Source organism: Grampus griseus (genome assembly GCF_964374135.1).
Source record: "Grampus griseus genome assembly, chromosome: 16".
NCBI lineage: Eukaryota > Metazoa > Chordata > Mammalia > Artiodactyla > Delphinidae > Grampus > Grampus griseus.
The window spans coordinates 67,635,448-67,655,221 of NC_139010.1; the positions used below are offsets into that span (position 1 = coordinate 67,635,448).

Consider the following 19,774-nt stretch of genomic DNA (forward strand, 5'->3'; position numbering starts at 1 on the left):
CTTGTCTGCTGATGGGTGTGGCTGTGTTCCCTCCCTGTTGGTTGTTTGGCCTGAGGCGACCCAGCACTGGTGCCTACAGGCTGTTTGGTGGGGCTCATGGTGGCCTCCGGGAGGTGAGGGTCTCAAGCCAATGAGTACTTCCCAGAACTACTGCTGCCAGTGTCTTTGTCCCCACAGTGAGCCACAACCACCCTCTGCCTCTGCAGGAGATCCTCCAATACTAGCAGTTAGGTCTGGCCCAGTCTCTTAAGAGGTCACTGCTTTTTTCCCCTGGGTCCTGGTTCACACGAGACTTTGTGTGTGCCCTCCAGGAGTGGAGTTTCTGTTTTCCCCAGTCCTGTGGAAGTCCTGTGATCAAATCCTGCTGGTCTTCAAAGCCAGATTCTCTGGCGGGGACTCCTCCCATTGCCAGACCCCCAGGCAACTGGGAAGCCTGACATGGGGCTCAGATCTTTCAGTCCAGTGGGAGAACTTCTGTAGAATAATTGTTTTCCAGTTTGTGGGTTGCCCACCCATGGGTATGGGATTTGATTTCATCGCAGTTGCACCCCTCCTACTGTCTTGTTGTGGCTTATTCTTTGTCTTTGGATGTAGGGTATCTTTTTTGGTAGGTTCTAGCATTTTTTTTTGTGGATGGTTGTTCAACAGTTAGTTGTGATTCTGGTGTTCTCATAAAAAAGGGTGAGTGCACATCCTTCTACTCTGCTATCTTGAGCTAATTCTGGAAGGAATTTTCTGTTTTTTGTCTTGTTTTTATTGTTTACCATCTCTTCTGAGATCTGTTTCTGTTGCTTCCTTTAGGTGTAGTGATTTATTTTTCCATTGGGTAGTATAACCTTGCCGCAGTGGCTCCTTGTGCAAATACAGAAGTTTTCATACTGTAAATACCTAGAAGTAGAATTGATAGATCAAATGGGTTTACCTGGACATTTTCTAATTCATCAAATTTTTGCCATGTTACTCTCCAAAGTCGTTTTGACAATTGATACTTTTACCAGCAGAGTGTGAGTTCTCACAGCTCCACTTTCTCCCATGTTGGTTTTAGCAGACTTTTTCACCTGCTAACCTGATGGCAGTTATAGCTTTTCATATTTCTCTAATTATTAGTGCTATTGAGTATTTAATGGACTTTTAAATATCTCCTGTGAATTGCCTGCCCACTTCTTAGTGCAGTATTTGCCTTTTCTTAGAAATCTGCTAAGTTTTTTATGTTTTCTAGACTCAAATCCTTTTTTAGAAATGAGTTACAAAGATCTGTTCCTAGTCTGTAGCATGTTCTTTTGTTTCTATTATTTCTAATTAACATTTTAAAAGTTGTTAAATGTTCACAAACCTAAAAGTTTGGAGTTCAGTAAAATAACCTGTTTTTTCCCAAATTAATTGAGAGTAAGGTGTTCATCTGATGCTCCATCATCCCTGAGTATTTTAGCAGCAGTTCTCTATCCTTTTGGCCTAAGACCAACTTTACAGTCTTAAAAAATTATTTGGAACTTTAGAACTTATTTATATAACGGTTATATTTACTCATATTTACTATATTAGAAATTAAAATTAAGGAATTTAAAAATTAATTTTTAAAAGACATATTACATGTAATATAAATAAAAACTTCTATGAAAAATAACTACTTTTCAAAACAGGTGGATTTGTTTCACATTTTTTGCAAATTTCCTTAATGTCTTCCTTAACAGATAATGGCTGAATTCTCATAATTGTTTCAGTCAGTTGCAATATGTTATTTTGGCTGAAGAATATGAAGAAAATCAGTCCTCAAACATATATGTAGTTGGAATATTTTAATATCCTTTTCAGATAATTGAAGATATTCAATGATAACTAGTTTAAAATGGCAGTGATAAATAACTTCTTGAAGATTAACTGCAATGTAGAATTTAAACCTATATTAATGAACTTTTTCCCCCTAACTTTTTATTTAGAAATAATGATAGACTCATAGGAAGTTGCAAAAATAACACTTCACTTAGCATCCCTTAATGTTAGCATCTTATATAATTGGAGTACAATATGAAAACCAGGAGATTGACATTGATACTATACGGGACTATAAGACCATATTCGGTTTTTTGCCTTTTTTTTAGGTGTTTTTGTGTGTGTCTATGATTCTGCATGTTTTTATCCCATGTATAGGTTCACAGTTAAGATATGGAATGGTTTCATCACCTCAAAGGAACTCTCCCTCCCTACCTTGTCCTTATCCCCTGAAAATTCCTGTTCCATTCTCCATCTGTATAGTTTCATCAGTTCAAAAAATGTTGCATAAATTGAATTATAAAGTATGTAAACTTTTCAGATTGACCTTTTCATTAAACTTAATAGCCTTGAGATCCAGCCAGGTTGTTGCATATATCAGTAGCTCATTCCTTTTTTTGCTGAGTAGTGTTACCTTGTGTGAATGTACCAGAGTTTAACCATTCACTCACCAAAGGACTTTTGGATTGATTCCTTTTTTGGGTGGGTGGGGGGATTACAAATAAATGGTATGAACATTGGTGTACAGGGTTTTTTAAAAAATATATTATTTATTTATTTGGCTGTGCAGGGTCTTAGTTGCAGCACGCCGGTTCTTCGTTGCTCTGTGCAGGATCTTCATTGCTGCGTGCAGGATCTTTAGTTGTGGCATGCAAGATATTTAGTTGCGGCATGTGGAATCTTTAGTTGCAGCACGGGAGATGTTTAGTTGTGGCATGTGGGATCTTTTAGTTGCGGCACGTGGGATCTTTTAGTTGCGGCACGTGGGATCTAGTTCCCTGACCAGAGATTGAACCCAGGCCCCCTGCATTGGGAGCGTGGAGTATTTATTTATTTATAATTTTGGTTGCATTTGGTCTTTGTTGCTGCGTGCGGGCTTTTCTCTAGTTGCGGTGAGCTGGGGCTACGCTTCATTGAGGTGCACGGGCTTCTCATTGCGGTGGCTTTTCTTGTTGAGCATGGGCTCTAGGCGCGCGGGCTCAGTAGTTGTGGCGCATGGGCTTAGTTGCTTCTGTGGCATGTGGGATCTTTCCAGACCAGGGCTCGAACCCATGTCCCCTGCATTGGCAGGCAGATTCTTAAACACTGGGGAGTGCAGAGTCTTAATCACTGGACTGCCAGGGAAGTCCCAGTGTACAGGTTTTTTGTGTGAGCACAAGTTTTCATTTTTCTGAGGTAAATGCCGAAGAGTGAAATGCTGGATTATATGGTAGGTATATGTACCATATACATATTAGTTACACGTTATAACTAATTACTTATAACTTACAAGTAATCACTAAACTATTTTTTCAGAATTTTTGTATTCACCTCTGTTTTACCTTCCCACCAGCAGTATATAAGATATTTGGCTTCTCTGCATTCTTGTCCGCATTTAATGTTATTACTATTTTTTATTTATTTAAGGTGCTCTGACAGAGTGTAGTAATATTTCATTGTGGTTTTAATTTTCATTTCCCTAATAGCTAATGATGTTGAACACCTTACTTGTGCTATTTGCCATATGTATCTGCTCTTTGGTGAAATGTTTACACCTCTCTTTTGCCCATTTTCCAGTTGGGTTGTTTTTCTAATATTGAGTTTTGAGAGTTCTTTATGTGTTTAGATGTAAGACCTTTGTTGAATATGAGGTTTTCAAATATTTTCTCCCATAGCTTGTCTTTCCATCCTCTTAACAGGGTCTTTTGCAGTGCAAAATTTTAAATTTTTAATGAAGTTCAGTTTATCAATCTTTTTCTTTTATGGGTTGTACTTTTGGTGTCATGCCTGTGAGATCTTCACCTGGCTCTAGGTCCCAAAGATTTTCTCATTTCTTTACTTCTCCAAGTTTTATAGGTTTACATTTTATATCTAAAAATATCATAATTTTGAGTTAGCTTTTATTTAATTAATTTTAAATTAATTGAATTAATTTTTGTACAGTGTGAGATTTAGGTTCTTTTTTTATTTTTCTCCTTCCTCCCTCCCTCCTCCCTTCCTCCTCCTCCTCCTCCTCCTCCTCTCCTGTCCTCTCTCTCCTCTCCTCTTTTCTTTTCCTTTTGGCCTATGGATGTTCAGCTTTTCCAGTGCCAACCTGTGGACTTTTCATTCCATTAAAATATGGCTCATTCATTTGTCTTGTAATTTGAGTGGCTCTGTTACCCATTTGTGATTTTCGAATCATCATAAATTAGTCAACTGGAAAATACTGTTTTATTGAGTTATGTAGATTTCCTAAATGTTGGCACACTTTATAGTACAATATTTTAAACATCCACATTTGTTAATAATGCCACTGATCTCATCAGAAAAGTCTTCAAAGGACTTCCCTGGTGGCGCAGTGGTTGAGAGTCCGCCTGCCGATGCAGGGGACGCAGGTTCGTGCCCCGGCCGGGAGGATCCCACATGCTGCGGAGCGGCTGGGCCCGTGAGCCATGGCCGCTGAGCCTGTGCGTTTGGAGCCTGTGCTCCGCAATGGGAGAGGCCACAACAGTGAGAGGCCCGTGTACCACAAAAAAAAAAAAAGAAAGAAAAGTCTTTAAATACTCAGTAGCTTTTCAAGCTCATGATAAGAAGATACGTGTTTTCCAAAGTTCTGATTTTTGTTTTAACTCTAATTTTGTCATTGGCAACAAATATTCTCAGTTGTTTTATGTGAAGTGATGGGCTCACTTGCTTCATTTTTAAGAAAATGTCTGCCAAATACCTGGGTCTGCAGAGCTATGTATTCTCCTTACCTGGCTCAGGTTTGATAGTCCACATCAGGCCACTTCTAGTAACACCTTCCTTGGCTTACAGGGGCTCTGACTTCCTTTGCTAGGGAATTGGACACCCTCTTGTGTGGACACTCTTCTCATCTGCTTGGGATTCTAATTCCCTTTGTGGTTTCTTCATAGATTGTTTTAGGAATGTGTTTTTTAATTTCTACGTATTTGTGAATTTTTCAGATTTCTTTTGTTGATTTTTAATTTTATTACTTTGTGGTTGGAGAATGTATTTTCCATTTTACTTACAGAAACTTAAAGTTTTATGTTCCAAAATATAGTTTGTCCTAGAGAGTGTTTTCTGTTCACTTGAGAAGAGTGTGAATATTCTGCTGTTGTTTGGTGGAGTATTGATAAATGTCTCTTAGGCCTAGTTGGCTTATAGTGTTGTTCAGGTCTTCTATTCCTTGTTGATATGTCTAGTTGTTCTACCCAGTATTGAAAGTAGGGTATTGAAGTCACTATTATTGTTGAATCATCTGTTTTTTCCCTTCAATTCTGTGAGTTTTCATTTAATATATTTTGATGCTCTGTTAGGTGCATATGTGTTTGTAATTGTTTTATCTGCTTGATGGATTTACCCTTCTATTGTTATAAAATGTCCCTTGTCTTTAGTAATAATTTTTGTCTTAAAGTCTGTTTTGTCTGGTTAGTATTGGTGTGGTATACCTTTTTTCATCATTTTACTTTCAATCTATTCATGTGTTTTAATCTAAACTGTTATCCCTTGTAGACAGCATACAGTTGGATCACTTTTTTTTTAATCCATTCTACGAACTAATGGCTTTTAAATTGAGGGTTTAATATTATCTATTTACATTTAGTTATTGATAAGGTAGAATTTGCACCCTGCTACTTTGTTTTCTGCGTGTCACATGTTTTTTGTTTCTCTTTTCCTCCATCACTGTCTTCTTCTGTGTTAGATATTTTTTAGAGTACTTTTAAAATTCTTTTGTCATTTTTTAGTGGCTGTCCTACAATTAACATATTAAGTCATAAGAATCTAGTTTGGATTAAACCACGTTAATTTCAACAGTCTACTTAAACATTGTGCCTATATAGCTAGCTCCACTCCCCCCCACCACCTTTTGCTGTTACTGTCATACAGAATTACATCTTTGTACATTGTGTGCCCATCAACACATTTATAATTACTGCTTTGTGCAGTTCTCTTAAATTGGATAGGAGAAAAAAGCTATAGGCAAGAAATACATTTATAGTGTCTTTTATATTTATTTTTGTAGTTACTTTTGCCAGTGCTCTTTCTTTATTTGTATTCGAGTTATTGTCTAGTGCCCTTCCATTTCAGCGTGAAGGACTCACATTAGCACTTCTTGTAGAGCAGGTCTGCAACAAATTCTTTTAGTTTTTGCTTATCTGGGAATGTTTTAATTTTACCTTTATTGAAGGGTAGTTTTGCTGCATATAGAATTCTTGACATTTTTTGTTTATTTGGTTTTCCTTTCAGAACTTTGAATATGTCTTCCCACTGCCTTTGGCCTCCATATTTTCTGAAAAGAAATGACTTGTGGAAGTGACTGTTAATCTTCTTATGTCTCATACATGATGAGTTGCTTCTCTTGCTGCTTTCAAGATTTATTTTTTTTGTCTTTGTCATTTAGCAGTTGGTAAGGATGTGCCTATGTGTAGATCTCTTTAAGTTTATTCTGCTTGGAGTTTGTTCAGCTTCTTGGAGGTGCAGATTAATGTTTTTCTTCAAAACTTGGAAGGAAATTTTTGGCCCTTACTTCTTCCAGTATTTCTGCCACCTTCTCTCGTCTCCTTCCAGGACTCTATTTATGTGTATTGTTATTTAAAATGTTCACTTGATGGTGTGCGCAGATCTCTGATGCTCTGTGTATTTTTCTTCATTCTTTTTTCTTTCTATTTCTTCTGTCTTTTTTCTTTCTATTCCTCAATGGATAATATCAGTTGACCTATTTTGAGTTCATTGTTTCTTCTGCTTGCTTATATCAGCTGTTGAACCTTTCTAGAGAATTTTTCATTTCTAGAGTTCAAAGTTATTGTACTTTGAACTCTAGAATTTTATTTTTTGTTTTTTTGTGTGTTTTTTTGCAGTACGCAGGCCTCTCACTATTGTGGCCTCTCCTGCTGAGGAGCACAGGCTCCGGACGCGCAGGCTCAGCAGCCATGGCTCACGGGCCCAGCCACTCCGCGGCATGTGGGATCTTCCCGGACCAGGGCACGAACCCATGTCCCCTGCATTGGCAGGTGGACTCTCAACCACTGCGCCACCAGGGAAGCCCTAGAATTTAATATTTTTAGTAACTTTTTTTCTCTTTATTCACATTCTCTGTTTGGTGAGACATTTTTCTCTTGCCTTCTTTTAGTTCTATAGACATGTTTTCTTTTAGCTCATATTTAAAATAGCTGGCTTAAAGTCATTGTCTAGTAAGTCCAACATCTGAATTTCCTTAGGGACAGTTTCTGTTGTTTGCTTTTCTTCCTGTGTTTGGGCCATTCTTTCTTATTTCTTTGCCTATCTTGTAATTTTTTATTGAAAAACTATGGACATTTAAAATACTAAATGTACATTTAAATAACGTGAGCATCTTAGATAGCATAAAAATGTCCAAATAACGGACACTTTAAATAACAAAATGTGGCAATTATGGAAATTAGATTTTGCCCCCTTTCTGGGGGTGTTTATTGTTCCTGCTTATTGTGGTTGCTGTTGGTGTAGTAACTTTGTGAACTAATTCTGTTTCATGTGGCCAGTGAAGTCACTATTTGGTTAGCTTAGTGGTTGGCTAATGATTGGGCAGAGATTTCTTTAAATGCCTGCAACCAGTAAATCTCCCAGTCTTTGCCAAAGACCTCTGTGTGTATTAGGGCATACCTTCAGCACTCATCCAGGCAGTTAACTGCCTTAGCTGTTGCTTTCTGCTTGTACACAGCTCCAAAGTTAGTTTGTCAAAAGTGATACCTTAGGGCCTTCTCAGGTCTTGCTGAGTGTACACACAGCTCTAGCCATGCACATAGCATTAAGTGTGTACATAAGCTTCTAGATTCCCAGGAACGTGGGAGCTTTTCAAAATTCCTATGATATCTCATTCTGAGATATTCCTTTCAATCTTTTTGATTAGTCTGTTTGTCCCAACTGTTGTTCACTGCCTTAAGCAACTGTGAGGATAAAATACTCGCCTGTAATTGTTTTCAACAAACGTCCTCTTGGGGAAAAGGTCTTTTGCACTGAGTAAGTTCTGAGTTAAGTCAAATACAGATAGTGTTGCAAATGGGGTCTTTCCAGGAGCCACCAGACAGGTCAAATAGTGATAATTCGGAGGGGTTGTTGGTGAATGAAGCTTTGAATGAGCTCCAGCTTTGTTCTGTTCCGTCTGGTGTCTGCTAAGCTGAGCTGGGAATGTGGACTGTAATTTTTCAGGGCTGTCATGGATTTGGAGAGCAGGGGAAGGGACTAGGGCAAGTTAAAATGTCACAAAGCTTGTTGTTCTTACTGAGATCCTTTCTTCCTTTTTGTAAATGCATCCTGGGTACAAGCTCTTGGCTAATTTTGAGAGTTCTGATAGAGTTTATTCCAACTGTTTTTGTCATTTTTCTTGCTGTTTTTATGGAGGAGAGAATTTTTAGAGTTACTTACTGTACTGTTTTCTCTGATGTCACCTTCACTTGGCTTTGACATCCTGTGCTGACAGGCCTCCATGTTTGGAAGTCCTCCCAAACCTCCACCCCCCACCTCACCCAGACTTTGACTCCCCCTGTCAGACCACTCTGCATAGATGACCTCTTCACCTTGCTTGGACTCGTAACTTTCCATGCCATGCCACCTACCCCTTAAGCACCCACCCCTCCATGTAGACATGTTCCTCACCATTCTTAGATTCCAGTATCGCACACTGGTTTGTCACCACCTGTGGATGCTCTTCTTGTCCCAATAAGACTCTGATTCTCCATGCTGAGCCATCTCCCTATGAGGATACCCATCCCCACCTCACTTGAACTCTAATACCTCTTGTGTGTTACCAGTACATGTTGATATCCACCCTGTCCTGCTCAGGCTCTGATACCCTATACTGAGCTGCCTCTTGTGGGATTGTCTTTCACATCTCACCCAGGCTCTGCAATCCAAGATGCAGTGGGTCTTCTATACTTATACCTCTTTAATCTGCTTGGGCTATGACTCTTTCTGCTGTGGGACATTTTGATTTGTCACCTCCCACGATCACTCGGGTGGATGCCCAACTTGCTCTGCAACATTCAGTTGCTTTAGTATTGAGTTGTTCAGGATGCAGAATAGATGTGCTTAATTTTTTGACACCCAACAATGTTATTACAGATTTACTAAAGAAATAAGAAAAACACAGATCCTAAAAGGAACAGAGAGAATATATAAAAGACAAGTATACTGCTGTTGTGAAAGTTAACAAGAATTTGAGGTGTAAAGATTTACCTAGGAACTTAAAATAAAACCAGTAATTTTTTTAAAATTCATGTTATATAGTGACAGACATTCATAAGAGCTCCTCCCAGGAGGAGGAGGCTAGATACCTAGCCTAATCAGAAGAATGTAGGAAAGACTTTCTGGCAAAAGTGATTCCCAGAAGTCTCAAGAGATGTTTATGGGTTCATCTGGAAAGGTGGTACTTGGAAAAGGAACAGATGTGAACGGGGAAGACGTACAAGCAGAGGAGCAAACAGCAAGAGTATAGGTATGGACACAGGAAGCAGTACCTTCTGTTCAGGAAATAGAATACTGATGAGGATAGTGTATACAGGGTATGGCCAGGGAGACTAGGGAGTAAATGTGGAGAGGAGGAAAAGATCATCCCCACAGAAGGAGCAGTCCGAGCAAAGATATGGTTATATGAAAGCATTTTAAGCCTACTGTGTCAATAGTATGGTAAGACTGGAATGGAGAGTGTATTAAGGGTGCAAAAGGTAAACATGGAAAAGATAGATTGGAGCCTGATTATGGAGAAACCTAATGTGTGTTTATACATATGTGTAGGTATATGTATGTGTACTTATTTGTGTGTGTGTTGAGTAGGGGAGTGGCTTCAAATCAGTGATTTAGCCTGAAGATGCTTAGTCTGGCATCACTGGTTGGGATGGAGAAGGGGTTGCTGTTTAGAATTTAGAGTCAGGGAGATGAATTTGGAATCTTATGTAATAGCTTAGTGAAGGTTAAGAATATGGTAAGAGTTGTGGGGATTGGGCACAATAAGAAGTAACACGGAGTTTGAGACGCTTGGGAATTGATCATTCGAGGAAGCCAGAGGGAAAAGAAATAGAAAAAGCTAAAACTTGGTGTAGTGATTGGATTATTGTTTAGGATTTAAAATTAAAACTGTGAAGAGGTAATCGGTTTAAGAAATGCTGGGATGGTCAAAGGAGAAATTATCAGCAAGCTCAGCTCCAAAAGTGGGACTTGTGACCCAAGTTGTTAAGATGTTAAGAATTGATTGATTGGCAGCTCTGGAGTGTAAGAGTCTTACATTGTGAGGACACATGGGAAAATGACTGAGCCTGAAGACAGTGAACACAAAGGAGAATGCAATACAGAACTCTAGTGGGTAGAGGGGAGAAGTGTTTGGAACTTTAGTGACTTGAGAATGGCATGAGAAAAGGCTAAGTTTATTTAAACCTTAGGCCTCATGTATAATATGGACAGTAGAGATTTGATATAATCAGTGGAAGGTTAAAAACTGAGAGGATAAACCAACATGAAGCCAGTGACTTATGATTAGGGGCTAGTTAACACCAAAAGACTAAGAGTGTTCCACTTATGAGACTTTGTTCCCCTTACATAAAGGAAACAGCAAGCTGTGGATTTCAGTATGTTGCTCCCTTTGTGTGTCAAGCAGGTTTCAGCTAATGTTACTATTTTGTTAGGTTTCCCAGAGATTTCTACTTGCTGTTATAGGATGAAAAAAATTAAGGAATACATGAATTGGAATGTTTTCATTTTTTAAAAATTGAGCATATCAGTTCATTGTAATTCAGCATTGTTCTTTTTCTCCTTTTGCATTAGTCTGCTTTGCTTACTTATTAGTACAATATGTTGCTAGTTTAATTTTATCTTTTATGCATGGCATCATTAATTCAGGTGCCCAGTGAGAACTAGATAAAAGTTTATTTAGATGATGATAGTGTCCTTTTTATGTAAAAAACACTCACTGTTTTCTCTTTCCTCACATCTCCCTTGGGGTTTTCTTGGTAGTATTTCCTTTCAGGTCCAAAGTTTGGACAGAAGTTTTTGAATTCGTAATTAGAATGTTTCCTTAATTCTAGGGAATAGTAATAAATGGATTAGAAATGTGAGACAAAAAGTAATCTTTTCAAGTCAGTACTTGCAGGGTATAAAAGATATTTTAGGATAATTGTTTTCAATTATATGAAAAAAATTTATTAAAATTTCCTGCCTTTCTGTTTCCTCTGTTTCTGTTCCCCAAACAAGTTGACAAACAGCTGTGACAGAAGCAATCTTAAAATAAACAAAAGTATCTTAAGTTGAATAGTATATGTCATAATATCACTCAATGAAATCCTTTGTATCTTGTTATTGTAGTGGTAACTCTTGATAGGTGTGGGAAATGACACAATTCTATATTGTGCCTTCTATATTTTTCATTTTAGTTTTTGTTTTATTGAGGTATAGAAGGTATTTTGAAACTAATCATTTATATTTACTAAAGAGGAAGGAATTCTAAAAAACTATTATCTGGGTTTTTTCATTTGTTCTTTCATTTATGTGTTAAATACTTAATGGGCATCTAGTATTGGCCAGGTTCTAGGCTCTGAATATACAGCTGTAAACCAAACAGTCAGAAGTCCTTGCTTTCAGAGAGCTCACATTCTTGGGAGACAGGGAGACAATAAACAAAATCAATCATTAAGTGTATTTTTTGCCAGGTAGTGAGTGCTGTGAAGAAAAATAAAGCAGAGGAAGAAGAATAGGAAAGAGATATTTTTATTTTATATGTTGTAGTCAAGAATGAGATATTTAAGTAGGGAGCAAGCAATGTGGATATTTGGGAGAAAGGACTATATAGAGAGAGAAAGGACTAGAGCATGAAAGGGCTCTTGAAGGTCAGAGTAAGAGCCTGGGAAACCATCAGATTTTTTAAAGTAAAAGAGTGACATAATCAGGCTTAACAGTTAAATGGATCACAGTGATTGCTAAGAGAACAGTCTGTTAAGGGGGTAAAGATGGAACGTAGGAGGCCAGAAGGCTACAGTCCAGGCAAGAGGTGATGGGGGCTTTTAAATGCGGAGGTAGTATGAAGTGGTTGGATTCTTGGTAGATAGAGCAATGGTGTTTTCTGATGGATTGGATGTCAGATTGAGTGAAAGAAAAGTCAAGGAAGCCTCCACGGTTTTTGGCCTGAGCATTTGAAAGGATGCACTTGCCATTTATTGAGATGGAGAAGAAGATTGAGAAGATGGAACACATTCAGGAGTTCAACTTAAGTCATTTTAATTTGAGATGCTTGTTACATATCCAAGTAGAGATGCCAAATAGGCAACTGGATATACAGATCTCTGGAGTTAAGGAAAAACATCCAGGTTGGAGATGGTATTTGAGCATTGAGAGCGTGTAGGTAGCATTAAAATAATGGGACTGGGTGAAATCATCGAGTCCCTACTTGAAAGTGAGTACGACAGAGAAGAGATGTGAGTCCTGGGAATTTCTTATGTTTGGAGATTGCGAAGATGGGAAGGAACCAGCACAGGATACTGAGGAGTGCCAGTGAGATACCAAGGGAGAGTGGTATCCTGGAAGCCAATTGTAGAGTGTTTCAAGGAGAGAAGGATGATCAGTCTTGTTAAATGGTGTCGATAGTTTTGAGTAAGACAAGGATGAGGAACTGACTGTTAGACTTACCGATGTGGAAATGCTGAAAGTTTTTTATTAATATGTCAAAATATAAACTCTGAAAAATATTGTCTGCTTTTATGTGAAGAGGAAAAGGAATATACATGTTTAGAACTAGAATTATTTGGGGCAGGAGTCCTTAGTAGTAAGTTGGTTCAAAACAAATAAAATTTGTGATTTTCTGGTTCTGAGCCTACATGAGAAAAAAAAAGCCTGCTATAGCCTAAAATATGATCTAGCTAATAACATACAGCATTGACATTGTGTCCAAATCAGTATAACTTTTCTTAAGTTGTGAGCTCCCAAGGGAAAAAACTCTGTTTCCTCAATTCAGTTAATATAACACTTAACATGGTACCTAACTTTGTGGGAAGATACAAATAAGTGTGATTCTTGTAAATGATTTTAATAAGTTAAATTCTTATGTATTTATATAGGAAAGAATTTGTAATAATTTACTCAAGTAGCTGGGTATAAGTGGAAATAACGTATCCATTAGTTATGTATGTATGGTATAGTAGAATGCGGTAGCAGAAAGATTCCTAGAAAGTAAAGCTTTGGTTCATTCCTGCCTCTGCCACTGATAGACTCTGTGAATAAAGAATCAAAGACTTGGCTATCTAGAATCAGCTGTCAGTACCTAGTTAGGTGACAAGAAAATGTTTATGTTGGCATTAAAAGGATACTAAAGTCATTTTCTGTGCAATGATTTCTTAAAACACTTTTCTCTTTGAAATTAAGTTTAAATATCTGATTTCATTCTTTTAATATGTTATATAGTCTTAGTTTGTAAGCTATAAACAAGTTTTGAATTTATCCATACTATCAGGGATACTCTCTCAATTTGACTTAGTCATTTAGCTCATATTTATTCAGCATCTGCTATATTCCAGACTGATACAGATGCTAACAGTATACCTGTGAAGAAGAGAGACAAGGACTCTATCTTATGGAAGTCTTATGGAGAAAGACTTCTTTCAGGGGACCTCGGGGAAAAATAGAATTTTTTAACCAAGAAACACATTATCTGAGGTAATCTCATTGCTCTGTCTTCTGTAGTTTTTTGTTTCAACCAGTACTTAAGAGCAGATTCGTTCAGCATTGAAAAAGTTCTGCTCTCATTGAACTTACATGCCAGTTGGGGAGAGGGAAGAGTATAAAGACATATAAGAAACAACGAGTAAAATACTTTCATATAATTTAGAGGTCATTGTCATAATAATCGTAGGATATGACAAGAGTTATAAATAGTGGAAATAGGCTTATTAAGTATGTGGGTAGCATGAAACTTAGATAAAAATTACTAAATTGAGGGCTTTGTAGAGTCACCTGTGTAGTTTCATCTACTGTCCATATATGCCTCATTGCCTGAAGTGGCTTCTGTGGGCTCAGCAGGTTTTTACAATCCATGACTTTAAAGACCACCCTACTATACCAGGCTAGCCCTGGTCTGTTCACATAGAGAGGCAAGGGTCTGGAGAGAGAGAGCAGAAGCATGCAAGGCCTCTTGCAGTCTAAATTGGTACAGAATTGTTTTTGTTACATTCTATAGGTTAATGAAAGTTAAAAAGGCCAGCTCAGGTTGAAGGCATGGAGAAACAGGTTCTAGCACCTAAGTTTTGCCTCGGGCCTTATTTTCTGTGAAACTCAGACTATGAGATTGTCTATCATGCTACAGTTTTGTTTTGTTTTGTTTTTTCTTTAGCCAATGTCCTTGAATATGCTTAAATTTTTTTTGGCATAAGTACTATTAAGGTATGATTAATAAAAATAAAATAATACAACATTGTAAATCAACTATACTCCAATAAAAAAAATTTTCAAATTATATATAGTCCCATTACCTCCACAATAAAACAGTCCATTATTTTCCAATTTTCTTTTCTAATGCTTTTCCATATACATAAAACATTTTGCAGTAATTCCTCCTTGACTACTTATCATAATATATTCAGCATTTTTTTCTTTTTTAACCTCACCCCAGCATGATAGTCATTACCACTACTGAATTATCTTCAAAAATTTTCCTAATGGCACAATATTCAAATTTTGAGAGATCTGACAGATTATTTTCATTTTTGTTCTATTATTGACTCTGTGGTTTTACTATTAATGATACTCATAAAAATTTATATATAAAGATTTTCTGACCTCTGCTTTTCTAACATGTAGCATGATTGAATAAAAGATCAAAGAACTTGATATGAACAATCACTTAGTATAAAATGTGTTGCAAAATATAGTCACTAACAATAATCTGATTGTTAGCTTTATAATTTTGTGCAGTTTATATAAAAGAGATGAATTGTTTGATTTGTTCACTCAAAAAATATTTGTCATATGCCAGGCATCATTGTAGCCTTCTTAAATACAAATACAAATAAAATATGGAATTGACCTAAAAACAACAAAAACAAAAACACCCTGCTTCTTCAGATACAACTGCTTGCAACTTGTGGTCTGTGGTACTTTTGCTAGTTTTATATCTTTGTATATATATTTTTTCATCAAGGGCTCCTTGTCCTAAAGTTTCCTTCACTGCACTCCCACTTAAATTTTTTCTTTCTGCTTATAGTCCAGTCAGTTGAAATATGTACTTTCCCAAATCAAGTGATATCTATGAATGGGTATATATTTTTATCTTATACTGAACAAGATTGAGAGAACCTTTTCCCAGCCAATTTGAATTGCTTATTCACTTATTTTAAAAAATTTTGATTTTCAAAATATGCTTTTTTTAAATGTGCCTTTTAAACTTTCACTTATTTAAGAAACGCCAGTATACTTCTTTGTAATCTACATATGGTAGATTTGTATCGTCCATTGTATTTTATTTTTTACATTTTTCTTTTGAAATAATTTTAGACTCATAGAATTTATAAAATTATTAGTACAGAGAGTTCTCCTGTACCCTTTACTTATTTTTCACCAATGATAACATCTTACATAACTGTAGTACAATTATCAAAACCAGGAAGTTGACATTGGCACAATGCTGTTAATGAAACTACAGTTCTTGTTTGAGATTTCACCAGTTTTTCCATGCAGTCTTTTTTTGGAGGATGCGGGTTCATAGTCCTATGAAATTTGATCACATGTGTAGATTCTTGTAACCACCAATAACCACCACCACAAAGTACAGAACTATTTCATCACTTCAGAGAAGCTCCCACATGCTACTCCTTTATAGTCACACTCTCACCCTAGTCCTAAGCCATGATAACCACTGATTTGTCCCCATCACTGTACTTTTGTCACTTAAGAATATTATGTGAACAGAATCATGTAGTTTGTAACCTTTTGATACTTTGTCACTAACCCCTAATGCCCCTGAGATTCATCGAAGATTTTGTGTGCAAGGATAGTTCGTTCCTTTTTATTGTTGAATAGTATTCCATTGTATGGATGTACCACAGTTTATCAGTTCACCCAGTAAAAGGCGTTTGGGTTGTTTTCACTTTGGAGGTATTACAAATAAAGCTGCTGTGAACATTTGTATACAGATTTTTGTGTGAACACAAGTTTTTATTTCCCTAGGACAAATATCTAGGTGTGCAATTGTTGGGTTGTGTGCTACAAGTGTATGTTTAACTATGAGAAACTGCCAAATTGTTTTCCATAGTGACTCTACCGTTTTACATTTTCATCAGTTTCTCCACATTTTCATCAGCACTCGGTAACATCTGTATTTTTAAATTTAGCTTTCTAATAAGTGTGTAGTTATATTTGCATTTTTCTAATGGCTAATGATGTCCAACATGTTTACATGTGCTTATTTGTCATTTTTACCTTTGATGGAGTGTCTCTACAAGTCTTTTGCCCATTTTCTAATTGGATTGATTGTTTTCTTACTGATGAAAGGTGTCCTTTATGTATTCTTGGTACATTTTCTCCCAGGCTGTAGCCTGTCTTTTCGTCCTCTTAACTGAGTGATACACAGTGCAAAAGTTTTTAATTTTGATGAAGTCCAGTTTATCAATTTTTTCCCTTTAATGTTTGTGCTTTTGCTGTCTTATTAATTCCTTGCCTAACCATAGGTTATAAAGAGTTTCTCCTATGTTTTCTTCTAAAAGTTTTATAGTTTTTTTTTTTTTCACATAGATCTTTGATCCGTTTTGAGTTAACTTTTTTATAAGGTATGAAATTTAGGTCAAAGGTCTTTTTCTTGCTTATAGAGGTCCAGTTATTCCAACAGCATTTGTTGAGAGGCTGTTCTCCTCCATTGGGTTGCTTTTGCATGTTTGTCAAAATCAACTGGACGTTGCCAAATGCTGGTGAAGATGTGGAGCAACAATGCTGGTGGGAATGCAAAATGGTATAGCTACTTTGGAAGGCAGTTTGTTAGTTTCTTACAAGACTAAACATACTCTTATCATTACAACCCAGCAATCACTCTCCTTGGTATTTACCCAAATGAGTTGAAAGTTTATGTCTGAACAAAAACTTACACAAGAATGTTTATAACAGCTTTATTAATAACTGCCAAAACTTGGAGGCAACCAAGATGATCTTCAGTAGGTGATAGGTGAATAGATAAATAAATTATGGGACATCCAGACAATGGAATATTGTGTAGCAGTAAAAAGCTATCCAGACCCAGAAAGAAATGGAGGAAACTTAAATGAAGGTCATTTTTTATTCCTTTCATCATTGTTTTATAGTTTTAAGCATACATATTCCATATTATATATATACCTAAGTATTTAATTTTTTGGAGTGATTGCAAATGGTATTAATTTTGGTTTCCACTTGTTTGTTTCTAACAAAGAGAAATATGATTGATTTTTGTGTGTTGACCTTGTTTCCTTTGACCACGCTAAACTCTCTTATTAGTTCTGTGAGTTTTTTGAGAATCCCTGTAGTGTTCTACATAGATAAACATTTCATCTCCAAACAGGGACAGTTTTATTTCTTCCTTTGTAATCTGTATGTTGTTTCTTTTTCTTGCCTTATTGCACTGGTTAGGATTTTAAGTACTGTGTTCAGTAGGAGTAGTAAAAGCTGTATTGATTTGTTTATATGTCATTGAAGATTTTTGCATCTCTGTTTCTGAGGGCTGTTGGCCTGTAGCTTGCTTGCTTGCTTTTTTTTCCCCTTATTATTGTTGTATTGTCTTTATCTGGTTTTGGTATCAGGATAATGCTGGCTTCATAAAATGAGTACTTCCTGGAAGAGACTGTGTAGAATTGGTGTTATTTCTTTTTTAAATCTTTGTTAGAATTCTCCAGTGAAATCATTTGTGCCTAGCAATTTCCTTTTTTGGAAAGTTTTAAACTATTAATTCAGTTTCTTTAGCAATTATAGATAGGACTATTTAGATGATCTGTTTAATCTTGGGTGAGTTTTGGTAATTTGCGGTTATCAAGGATTTGGTCCACTTTAACTTGTTGAATTTAAATCCAAAGAGTTATTTTTAGTGTTCTCTTATTATTCTTTTAATGTCTGTGGAGTATTTAACTATATTCTCTGTTTCATTCCTGATATTGGTAATTTGTGTTCTCTTTTTTTTTTTCTTTGTCAGAGTTGCCAGATGTTTATCAATTCTGTTGATCTTTTTAAGGAACCAGCTTTCGGTTTTATTGATTTTTATTTATTGCTTTTCAGTTTTCAATTTCATGGATTTCTGTTCTATATTGTATTTTCCTTCTGCTTGCTTCGTGTTCCTTTTGCCCTTTTCAAGTTTCTTGATGTGGGAACTTAGATTATTGATCTGCAGTTTTTCTTCTTTTCTAATGTAATCTAATATAATCATTCAGTAATACGTATTTCCCTTTAAGCACTACTTAAGCTACATCTCATAAATTCTGATATAGTTTTATTTTTATTCAGCTCAATATATAGTTTAATTTTCCTTATTACTGTTTTTGACCCACAGATTATTTAGAAGTATGGTGTTTAATTTTCAGGTGTTTGGAGATTTTTGTTATCTTCCTATTAGTGATTTCTAGTTTAATTCCATCATAGTAAGGGAACATACTTTGTATGATTTCAGTTCTTTAAGATTTTTTATGATATAAGATATAGCCTATCTTGGGGAATGTTGCATATGCCTTGAAAAGAGTATGTATTCTACTTTATCAAATGGAGTATTCTGCAAATGTCAATTTAAATCCATTTGATTTATGGTATTTGTTTGTTATCTTATATCCTTGCTAACTTTCTGTACTGTACTTTGTCCGTTACTGAGAAGGGTTTTGAAATCCCCAACTGTAATTGTGGATTTGTGGATTTTTCTTAGTTCTATCAGTTTTTACTATGTCTTTTGAAGCTCTGTTCTTTGGTGCATACACAGTTAGGAAATGTTCTATCTTATTGGAGAAATGACCATTTTCTTTTTGTAGTCTAATCTCCCTCTTTGTCCCAGGTAGTTTTCTTTGCTCTGAATTTTATTTTGCTATTAATACATCCACTCAAACTTTCCTTGATTAGCATTTGCATGGTATAACTTTTTCTATACTTTTAACCCTCCCCCTTTGTTATTAAATTTGAATTGAGTTTCTTGTAGACGGTATATAGTTGGGTCATGTTTTTAAAAACTCATTCTGACAAATTCTTTTAATTGGTGTGTTGAGAATGTTTACATTTAATGTAATTATTGCTACGTTTGGATTTAAATGTGCCAGTTCATAATTTTCTTTTTGTGCCCTCTGTTTTTCTTTTTTCTCTTTCCCTGTCTTACTCTGGGTTACTTGAACAAAGATTTCAATTTATCTGTAGTGTTTTTGAGTATACTTCTTTCTATATTTTTTCTTGTGATCTAGGAAATACAACATATATTCTTAAGTTATCATAGTCTACTAGTATCAACATTTTACCACTTCAAATACAATGTAGTAATCTTAGCATCACTCAGGTGCTTTCACTCTCATTCCCTTGTCATATACTTGTCTTAGTACCTCTATATACATTGACAACCACCTCAGAGATATATTCTTTGCTTTCAGCAGTCAAACATAATTTACAAAACTGAAGAGGAAAAGAATTGCCAGTTATATTAATCCATATTATTACTCTTTCCATAGATCTTTCTTCATTCCCGATGTTCTAATTTTCATTCTGTTTGCTTTCTTGTCTGAAGGTCTTCCTTTGACAATTATTTTAGAGCAGATCTGCTGGCATCAAATTCTCTTTGTTTTCCTTCATCTCAAAATGTCATTATATTTCCTTCATTCCTGAAGAATGC

At 36.0% G+C, this 19,774-nt stretch overlaps 1 protein-coding gene across 3 annotated transcripts in view; it reads left to right on the top strand.

Annotated features, from left to right (window-relative positions):
• Nucleotides 1-19,774, top strand: part of SHOC2 (SHOC2 leucine rich repeat scaffold protein) — a 111,967-nt gene that overhangs the window by 41,098 nt on the left and 51,095 nt on the right. The window lies entirely within an intron of this gene.